Source organism: Rhinoraja longicauda, chromosome 33, assembly GCF_053455715.1.
Source record: "Rhinoraja longicauda isolate Sanriku21f chromosome 33, sRhiLon1.1, whole genome shotgun sequence".
In the NCBI taxonomy this organism is placed as follows: domain Eukaryota; kingdom Metazoa; phylum Chordata; class Chondrichthyes; order Rajiformes; family Arhynchobatidae; genus Rhinoraja; species Rhinoraja longicauda.
Genome location: NC_135985.1, coordinates 1,575,457 through 1,586,247, shown reverse-complemented (window position 1 = coordinate 1,586,247; position 10,791 = coordinate 1,575,457).

The window sequence follows — 10,791 nt, the reverse complement described above, 5'->3', positions numbered from 1 at the left end:
TTTTCAATCTGCTTTTTAGTAGCCAACTCTTTGGAAAAACTGTCAATGAGTTTAAGAATTTGCACCCCTTAATGTTTATTTGCTAACCTTTAAAAACTGCCAAGGCACAGAACATATGATTCTCCATTGGCAAGCTGCAAATGGAAAGTCTCATTCTGGCTGGGAACCCATGCTGAATATTAAATGACCAACCCGAGAGGATTCAGCAAAGTTGGCCATTTCAAACTCATGCAAGTACTAGTGGCGTATCGGACTCTTGCCTCAACGTCAGCACTGAAACATTCCTCCTATTATCTGAAAATTGGCACAGAAAACCATTGGCAGCAATGCCAGCCAAAGTGGTCTTCCATGGTCCAGACTGGACCTTGTGAGGTTATCGGCATCTCAAAACACTGGAGATGGATCACCAAAGCTTCAACGACCCTGGCAGCCATCCACTGCCCAACTAGTTATCATTGCCTCCCAGGCCAAGAGTCATAGAATGATACAGCGTGGAAACAGGCTCATCACCCAACTTGCCCACACCACCCAACATGCCCCATCTACACTAGTCCCACCTGCCTGCGTTTGGCCCATATCCCAATAAACCTATCCTATCCATATACCTGTCTAAATATTTAATTTAGTTTAGTTTAGAGCTACAGCGTGGAAACAGGCCCTTCGGCCAACTGAGTTCGCGCAACCTTGCACATTAACACTATCCTACGCACACTAGGGACAATTTACAAATAAACCATGCCAATTAACCTGCATTCCTGTACGTCTTTGGAGTGTGGGAGGAAACCGAAGATCTCGGAGAAAACCCACGCAGGTCACGGGGAGAACGTACAAACCCTGTGCAGAGAGCACCCGTAGTCGGAATCGAACCTGGGTCTCCGGTGTTGCAAGGCAGCAACTCTATCGCTGCGCCACCATTGCCGCCAACTATCCTACAAGTTATCATTGTCTCCCAGGCCTACAGCCTCACCATAGAGTCATAGAGTGATACAGCATGGAAACAAGCCCTTCGGCCCTACTTGCACACACCGACCAATATGTCCCAACTACACTAGCCCCACCTGTCTGCGTTTGGCCCATATCCCTAAAAAACCTATACTATCCATATACCTGCCAAAATATTTCTTAAACATTACAATAGTAACTGCGTCCACTACCTCCTCTGGATCGGTGACGTTTGGACTTGGACCTTTCATGATCGGATCCATCAGTCTGGAGAACCAAAACGTCACCTATCCATGTTCTCCAGAGATGCTGCCTGACCTGCTGAGTTACTCCAGCACTTTGGGTCTATCTTTCGAATTTAACACATGTTCAGTTTAATGTTATTTTTAGAAACAGTAAGTGGTCGTGTTACTACGGATGAGGTAGCATTACACAAGCTCGTGAATCTGCAGAGGTTTCACTTCAGTTTAGTTTATTGTCACGTGTACCGAGGTAGTGAAAATATTTTTGTTGCGTGCTAACCAGTCAGCAGAAAGACAAAACATGATTACAATCGTGTCTGAAGAAGGGACTCGACCCGAAATGTCACCCATTCTTTCTCTCCAGATATGCTGCGTGTTCCACTGAGTTACTCCAACTTTTTGTGTCTATCTTCAGTTTAAACCAGCATCTGCAGTTCTTTCTTACACATGATTACAATCAAGCCATTTACAGTGTATAGATGCATGATAAGGGAATAATGTTTAGTGCAAGGAAAAGTCAGCAAAGTCCAATCAAGGATAGTCCAAGTCATCAAAGAAGTAGATCGTAGTTGAGTACTGCTCGCCGGTATTGGTTTCTAATTTGCAGTTTCTGCCACTTCACTGTCTTAGAAACATAGAAAACATAGAAAAGTAGGTGCAGGAGTAGGCCATTCGTCTCTTCGAGCCTGCGCAGGCATTCAATAGGATGATGGCTGATCATCTAAAATCAGTACCCCGTTCCTGCATTTTCCCCATATCCCTTAATTCCTTTAGCCCTAAGAGCTGAATCCAAGAGCTGAACTCTCTCTTGAAAACATCCAGTGAATTGGCCTCCACTGCCTACTGTGGCAGAGAATTCCACAGATTCACAATTCTCAGGGTGAAGAAGTTTTTCCTCATCTTAGTCCTAAATGGCCTACCCCTTATTTTTAAACTGTGACCCCTGGTTCTGGACTCCCCCAACATCAGGAACATTATTCCTGCATCTAGTCTGTCTAATCCGTTACGAATCCGTTCTTCACTTTGGAAGTAAGAATAGAAAGGCAGATTATTATCTGAATGGTGTCAAGTTAGGAGGAGGGGGAGTTCAACGAGATCTGGGTGTCCTAGTGCATCAGTCAATGAAAGGAAGCATGCAGGTTCAGCAGGCAGTGAAGAAAGCCAATGGAATGTTGGCCTTCGTAACAAGAGGAGTTGAGTATAGGAGCAAAGAGGTCCTTCTACAGTTGTACCGGGCCCTGGTGAGACCGCACCTGGAGTACTGTGTGCAGTTTTGGTCTCCAAATTTGAGGAAGGATATTCTTGCTATGGAGGGCGTGCAGCGTAGGTTCACTAGATTAATTCCCGGAATGGCGGGACTGTCGTATGTTGAAAGGCTGGAGCGATTGGGCTTGTATACACTGGAATTTAGAAGGATGAGGGGGGATCTTATTGAAACATATAAGATAATTAGGGGATTGGACACATTAGAGGCAGATAACATGTTCCCAATGTTGGGGGAGTCCAGAACAAGGGGCCACAGTTTGAGAATAAGGGGTAGGCCATTTAGAACGGAGATGAGGAAGAACTTTTTCAGTCAGAGGGTGGTGAAGGTGTGGAATTCTCTGCCTCAGAAGGCAGTGGAGGCCAGTTCGTTGGATGCTTTCAAGAGAGAGCTGGATAGAGCTCTTAAGGATAGCGGAGTGAGGGGGTATGGGGAGAAGGCAGGAACGGGGTACTGATTGATAGTGATCAGCCATGATCGCATTGAATGGCGGTGCTGGCTCGAAGGGCTGAATGGCCTACTCCTGCACCTATTGTCTATTGTCTATTGTCTATCCTTCTAAATTTCAGTGAAGGATTCTTGTTTACTTGGACCTGTAGAATCCAGTTGGAACAAATGGCTTGTTGCTGCCCTGGTGTGAACCATTGGTTGTAAAAGCTGAAATAGTGCTGAGAATATCTACAAGGATGTTGCCAGGACTGGAGGGCCTGAGCTATAGGGCGAGGTTGGGCATGCTAGGACTTCATTCCTTGGAGGACAGAAGGATGGACAATGATCTTATGGAAATGCACAAGGTCTGTATGGAGTTTGCACGTTCTCCCAGTGAAGGCGTGGGTTTTCACCGGGTGCTCCGGTATCCTCCCACATTTCAAAGAAGTGCAGGTTAATTTGCTTCTGTAAATTGCCACTCGTGTATAGGGTAGAACAAGTGTTTGGTCGGCATGGACTTGTTGGGCTGAAGGGCCCGTTTCCACACTGTATCTCTAAACTAAACACAGAAATGGGTGGCTTGGCCTAACTCATCCACGCTGATCCAAAATGTCCCCTTGCAACTAGTCCTATTTGACCCATAACCATGTAAACTTTTGTCCCTATACCTGTCCAAATGTCCTTTAAATGCTGTGATAATACCTACCTCAACTACCTCCTCTGGCAGCTCGTTCCATATACCGACCACCCTCCGAGTGGAAAATATTGTCCCAATGTTTTGGAACTAGTGTGTGCGTGATCGCTGGTCGGTGCGCACTCGTACTCAATGGCCTACCCGTTATTCTTAAACTGTGACCCCTGATTCTGCATTCCCCCAACATCGGGAACATTTTTCCTGCATCTAGCCTATCCAATCCTTTAAGAATTTTATATGTTTCTAAAAGATCCCCTCTCATCCTTCTACATTCCAGTGAATACATGCCCAGTCGACCCATTTTTTTCATCATAGTTTAGATTAATAAACAGTCAGAGGTGCAATCAACCTCTGGAAGAAGCCGAAAGCATGAAATGACACTTCAATATGATTCTACTGATGTGCTATTTCCAAATCATAAGATACTCCTTTGAACAATATTATCACAGCATTTACTCCTCACATGTAATTTGTTTTAAAATCAGAAACAAATGACATTCTGAAAAATGATGTGCTCTCTGTGTTCAATTTGTAACAGAGGATGTATTTACATTAATGCTAGCTCTGTCTTGCCCTGTATTTGACAGGTTTTAAATATTAAATTTCCTAAGAAGGCGAATTGTACAGCTGAACAACACCATGGAGCTTTTCAACAACACCCTGCTGGCTGCTTGAGAGTATCCTTTTACTGAGGTCACTCACTCTCACGTAGGGTTGCCAACTTCCTCACTCCCAAATACGGGACAAAGGGTGACATCACCGCCCCGCGCCCCACGTGACCTCACCCAGCCAGCGGCCACGTGCTCCCGCTCCACCAATGGCGGCCGCTATGTTGATTTTCCAACATCTTAAACCATCACATTGCAAAGCTCCTCACTATTTTGTGTGACAGGCAGCACAGCGGCCGAGTTGCTGCCCTACAGCGCCATAGACCCGGGTTCGATCTTATCTACAGGTTCTGCGTGTACATGGTTTGTACGTTCTCCCTGTGACTGCGTGAGTTTTCTCCAGGTGCTTCGGTTTCCAAAGGCATACAGGTTTGTAGGTTAAATTGGTTTCGGTAGAATTGTAAACTGTACCTAGTTTGTAGGACAGTGCTAGTGTACAGGGAGTGAACTCTGTGGGCTGAAGGGCCTGTTTCTGCACTGTATCTCTAAAAACTGAACTGAGGAAGGCACTGACCATTCAATAGGGTTCGAGATAGTACTGTTCTATTCTTTCCCGAACCCCTGCAATTTTCTTTCACCTTCAAGTATTTTTCTTATTCCCGTTCACTTCACGCTGAGCACAAATGACCAAGCTAGTCTCAGTTTCTGAACATTTAACAAAAGCACAGGAGAAAGAAAGGATGACAAAGGGGCTGAAGGGAACAGGAATGTAATTACTGAGACTATGCTTTTTGTGTGTCATTCATCGACTGTTATGCAGACAGGTTAAATGAGGAATGATATGACCTTGAAGCGATTGTAGATGAATCACCCCAAAGCCTGGCTGGCTTTGCAGTGGCGGAGCGGGCTGTTGTAACCACTGTTTTGTCAGCTGAAGATCATCCAGTTTCATATCTGCAGAAAAGAGGTCAATAGTGTCATGTTTCAATAAAGTGAAACCAATATACAGGGGAGGCAGTTCTTATCTCCAAATAGTTTAGAGATACAGTATGAAAACAGGCCCCTCGGCCCACCGAGTCCGTGCCAACCAGAGATCCCCGCACACTAGCACTATCCTACACACGAGGGACAATTTACATTTTTTACCGAAACCAATTAATCCACAAACCTGTGTGTCTTTTGAGCGTGGGAGGAAACTGAAGGACTTGGGGAAAACCCACTCGGTCAAGGCGAGAACGTACAAGCTGCGTACAGACAGGACCCGTGGTCAGGATGGAACCCGCGTCTCTGGCGCTGTGAGACAGCAACTCTACCGCTGTGCCAGTGTTTTCTGCATCCATGCAGTCATTGAGACTTCAGACATAATTAGCTTAATTTAGTTTTTTGTCGCGTGTACAGAGGTGCATTGAAAAGCTTTTGGTGTGTGCAAACCAGTCAGTGGAAAAACAATAGATGATTTCAATTGAGCCATCCACAATGTATAGATTAACTCAGGCATTGCTGGAAATATTTAATGACACCTAGTGCTGGAGCAACCCAGCAGGTCAGGCAGCATCTGTGGAGAACATGGATAGGTGACGTTTCACAGAGTGCTGGAGTAACTCAGCAGGTCAGGCAGCATCTGTGGAGAACATGGATAGGTGACGTTTCACAGAGTGCTGGAGTAACTCAGCAGGTCAGGCAGCATCTCTGGAGAACATGGATAGGTGACGTTTCACAGAGTGCTGGAGTAACTCAGCAGGTCAGGCAGCATCTGTGGAGAACATGGATAGGTGACGTTTCACAGAGTGCTGGAGTAACTCAGCAGGTCAGGCAGCATCTGTGGAGAACATGGATAGGTGACGTTTCACAGAGTGCTGGAGTAACCCAGCAGGTCAGGCAGCATCTCTGGAGAATGTGGATAGGTGACGTTAACTCAGTGGGTCAGGCAGCATCTGTGGAGAACATGGATAGGTGACATTTCACAGAGTGCTGGAGTAACTCAACGGGTCAGGCAGCATCTGTGGATAGGTGCTGTTTTGGGTTGGGATTCTTCTTCAGACTGAAGTGTTTTGCTTTAGATTCTCGCATCCGCAGTTCCTTGTGTGTTCATTTATAAAAGGGCTGACACAAAGAACTGTAGATACTGGTTTCCCGGCTGATTGTAGTGGGGTGGGGGGAGCGAGCGAGAGCTGGTAAAGAGGTACAAATGAGGGAGAGTTTGATAAGGCAGAGGGGTGGACAAAGGCTTGATATGAAATGCAGCCAAAAGGGTGTCAGACAAGGAGATAAGAGGAGAGAAATGTCAAGCGGTGGGGGGGGGGGGGGGAAGAGACAATGGAAGGGGATAGAGGGAAAGGGAAATATTTAGTTGTTCAGTGGTGTCCATGAAGCCAATGAATGTTTTGGGTTATCTTTCATCATAACTATGAAAAAGTCAATTAACTTACAGGGTGCAGAGTAAGCTGGGAGAAGAGAACAGACGAAGCATGTGAGATGGGATGGAATACAGAAGCGGGTGAGCCAACTGACGGATTGTGGTGAAGAGGACTGCACATCATGAAAGAGGTCTGGAGGCAGTGTACACAAGATAAGAATATAATTGGAAATTGTGAATGCTGGAAAGGTGATATACAAAGGGTGCAATTAATGTTTATCTAAAATTGAGTCTGGAGGGCTGTAATAATTTTGATTGGAAAGTGGCACTTTGCATTCATAATAGGTTTATCAACAGAAATGTAAGGAGCCTTGCAAAAAACCATAAATATGCAACCTAAGAGTTATGTTTACATTGTAACTTCACAAATAGTTAATCAGATGGAGCCAGTAAACTTGTTTTGGTGGCATTTGGTGAATGCCAGCCAGGATGCAAGGACCTGATTGGATTTGAACAGACTTTTAATAAATTTAACACCCACTTACGAGGGGAGAACTGTTCAATTTAGACTTTAAAGATACGGCGTAGAAATGGGCCCTTTGGCCCACTGAGTCCATGCTGACCATCGATCATCCTGTACACTAGCGCTATACTACACACTAGAGCCAATTTACAATTATACTAAGCCAACTGACCTACAAATCTGTACAGCTTTGGAGTATGGGAGGAAACCGGAGCACCCGGAGAAAAGCCAATCAACCAAATTGCATTCAGCGCTTGGTTCACTGTGTGTACCTGCTCTGCCAAGAGCTCATCTCACAGTTCAGTCCCACCCCTCTCCAATAACATTTCAAGTTTATACTCCAATTTCATACACAAGTTTCCTGGTTTCTGATTCTATCGCTCTTGGAATCACACAGCAGGAAAACAGACCATTTGGCCCAACTTGCCCATGCCAATCAAGTTGCCACGAGCTGGTTCCATTTGGCCCATATCCCACTTAACCTTTCCTATCTACGTACTTGTCCAAGTGTCTATTAAACATTGTAATTGTCCGCATTTCTACTTGTTCCACACATCCACCACCAGCTTTGTTGAAAAGCTTGTCTCTTAGAACTCCTTTAGATCTCTCCTGCCTCATCTTAAACCCATGTGTTTGTTTCTTTGTTCCTGAACCACAGCCAAAACGGTACACAATAGCACAACAGTTTTAGGCCCACATTACTCACCGTCGTCCCATTGGTGATAATGGAAGAAGTTTCATTGAAATCTGTGTTATACTTTTAAAGTTATTCACATTTTAAAGTTTAAATCTATCTCCTAGGGAGGGAGAGGGTGAGGGGGGAGAGAAGGTGAGGGGGAGAGAATGTGAGGGGGAGAGAAGGTGAGGGGGAGAAGGTGAGGGGGGAGAGGGTGAGGGGGGGAGAGGGTGAGGGGGGAGAGGATTGGGGGGAGAGGGTGAGGAGGGGAGAGGGTGAGGAGGGGAGAGGGTGAGGAGGGGAGAGGATGAGGGGGGGAGAGGATGAGGGAGGGAGAGGGTGGGGGGGAGAGGGTGAGGGTGGAGAGGGAGAAGGGGAGGAGGGATAGGGGGGAGGGGGATGGAGGGGAATGGGGATGGAGGGGAATGGGGGATAATAATAATAATAATAATAATATTCATTTATTGTCGTTGCAACGAGTACAACGAAATAAAAAAATAGCAATCCTGACGGTGCGTAAAAACATATATGCAATAAATGCAAAACAAATAAATACAAATATATTAAATACAAAAGTTTTAACAGTGTGACCTAGTGCAGAAAGTAGTGTTCAGTTCTCGTATGGCCCTGGGGTAAAAACTGTTCTTAAGTCTGTTTGTTCGGGATTTGATCGACCTGAAACGTCGACCAGAGGGCAGAAGAACAAACAGACGGTGGCCGGGGTGGGATGGGTCTTTTATTATTTTGCCTGCTCTACTGAGGCAGCGTAGGCTGAACACGTGCTCCAGGGAGGGCAGTGAGCAGCCGATGACCTTCTGGGCCGTCGTGATGACCCTCTGAAGGGCCTTCCTGTCCTTTTCTGAGCAGCTGGCATACCATGTGGTTATACAGTATGCCAGCACACTCTCGATGGAGCAGCGAAAGAAGGACATCATGAGCTTCTCCTGCAGGTTGGTCTTCCTGAGGATCCTCAGGAAGTGGAGTCTCTGCTGTGCCTTCTTCACTGTGGTGATGGTGTTGGTAGACCAGGTAAGATCCTCTGCGATGTGCGTACCCAGGAACCTGAAAGCGGGTACCCTTTCCACACAGACCCCATTGATGTAGAGTGGGTCGTGTTCTGCACTGGTTTTCCTGTAGTCTATTATAAGTTCCTTTGTTTTGGAGGAGTTCAGGACAAGATTGTTCACTGAACACCATGCTGCCAGCCTTTGGATTTCATCCCTGTAGGCTGTCTCATCTCCTCCTGAGATGAGTCCAACCACAGTCGTGTCATCCGCGAACTTGATGATGGTGTTGGTGGGATGGGTGGGGGCGCAGTCGTGAGTGTAGAGGGAGTAAAGGATGGGGCTCAACACACAGCCCTGTGGTGAGCCGGTGCTCAGTGTAATGGTGGAGGAGAGGTGAGGGCCTATTTTGACGGTCTGGGGGCGGTTGGTCAAGAAGTCCTTGATCCATTGGCAGATGGTTTGGGAAAATCCAAGGTCAGAAAGTTTGGTGACCAGTCTGCTCGGGATGACTGTGTTAAAGGCAGAGCTGAAGTCTAGGAAAAGCATCCTCACATAGCTCCCCTGGTGTTCAAGGTGGGTCAGTGCAGTGTGAAGAGCAGTGGCGATGGCATCCCCTGTAGACCTATTTGCTCTGTAGGCAAACTGGTATGGGTCGAAGGTGGGTGGGAGGCTGGCTTTGATGTGCTGCAGGACCAGTCTCTCGAAGCACTTTGTGATGACTGGTGTGAGTGCTACCGGACGGTAGTCGTTAAGACTGCTGATGACAGACTTTTTCGGCAGTGGGATGATTGTGGCGGACTTCAGGCAGGGAGGGATGGTGGATTTTAAAAGGGACAGGTTGAAGATTTTTGTGAAGACCTCAGATAATTGGTCTGCACATTCCCTCAGCACTCTTCCCGTCACACCATCGGGGCCTGCAGCTTTCCTGGGATTCACTGCTCTGAGCACGCGCTTAACATCATACTCCTGCACAGTGAAGGTGTTGCTGTCAGGTGCTGGAGAGGGTGTTATGTCTGCCACTGCAGCTTTCACCTCGAAACGAGCAAAGAAACAGTTAAGTTCCTCTGCCAGCGAGGCGTCGCCGTCGGCAGTCGTGTGGTTGCTGGTCTTGTAGTTGGTGATATGCTGGATGCCTTGCCATACCCGCCGTGGGTCATTGTTGGTAAAGTGGTCCTCAATCTTCCTCTGGTAGGACGCTTTGGCATCCTTGATGCCTCTCTTCAGGTTGGTTCTAGCAGCACTGTATAGAGCTCTATCACTAGACCTGAAGGCGGTGTTACGGTCCTTGAGGAGAGACCTGACATCCTTTGTCATCCAGGGCTTCTGATTGGGATACAACCGGATGCGTTTGTCGACGGTGACATTGTGACGGTGACATTGTCAACACAGTTTTGAATGTAGCAAGTCCTGATGGAGGGGAATGGGGGATGGAGGGGAATGGGGGATGGAGGGGAATGGGGGATGGAGGGGAATGGGGGAATGGGGGATGGAGGGGAATGGGGGAGGGAGGGGAATGGGGGAGGGAGGGGAATGGGGGATGGAGGGGAATGGGGGAGAATGGGGGATGGAGGGGAATGGGGGGGAGGGAGGGGAATGGGGGAATGGGGGATGGAGGGGAATGGGGGAGGGAGGGGAATGGGGGGAGGGAGGGGAATGGGGGGAGGGAGGGGGATGGGGGGAGGGGAGGGGAATGGGGGATGGAGGGGAATGGGGGATGGAGGGGAATGGGGGATGGGGGGGAATGGGGGATGGAGGGGAATGGGGGGGGGAGGGGAATGGGGGATGGAGGAATGGGGGATGGAGGGAAATGGGGGGGAGGGGAATGGGGGATGGAGGGGAATGGGGGATGGAGGGGAATGGGGGATGGAGGGGAATGGGAATGGGGGGGAGGGAGGGGAATGGGGGGAGTGGAGAGGGAAATGGGGAGAGGGAGGGGAACGGGGGGGGAGGGATGGGGGAATTGGGGGGAGGGAGGGATGGGGAATGGGGGGGATGGGATGGGGAAGAGGAGATTTTAGCACCACCTCAATCACCATTGTCCTGGCGACTG